The sequence below is a fragment of the Penaeus monodon genome, chromosome 34 (genome assembly GCF_015228065.2).
Source record: "Penaeus monodon isolate SGIC_2016 chromosome 34, NSTDA_Pmon_1, whole genome shotgun sequence".
Classification (NCBI taxonomy): domain Eukaryota; kingdom Metazoa; phylum Arthropoda; class Malacostraca; order Decapoda; family Penaeidae; genus Penaeus; species Penaeus monodon.
The window spans coordinates 25,705,976-25,706,309 of NC_051419.1; the positions used below are offsets into that span (position 1 = coordinate 25,705,976).

Below are 334 nucleotides of genomic sequence, written 5' to 3' on the forward strand. Positions count from 1 at the left end.
AACAAATCGATCAAAGTTTTTTCTCACTGATTAATCTGTGTTGTATTAATGTTTTAAAGACATATTCATACAGTTCACATACTACATATACTTAATATATACGAAAAATATGTTACATGAAATTCTAACAAGCTCTGAAAAAAAAAATGCTGATTAAATAAGGAATCGAGATATTTACTGTCAATATTCAAGCCTTTTTATATCTGTATATCTAATATATGTAATAAAACATAAAATTTAGTTCCAATTCTCAATATATCTCAGAATTTGTATGCAAATTTTTGTCATTCTAAAATCAAAGTACCAACATAGATATATCATTAAGTATCAAACA

General features: G+C 23.7%; 1 protein-coding gene across 1 annotated transcript in view; it reads left to right on the top strand.

The window, feature by feature from the left end:
* LOC119594860 overlaps positions 1-334 on the top strand; it is a 7,208-nt gene that overhangs the window by 1,115 nt on the left and 5,759 nt on the right. The window lies entirely within an intron of this gene.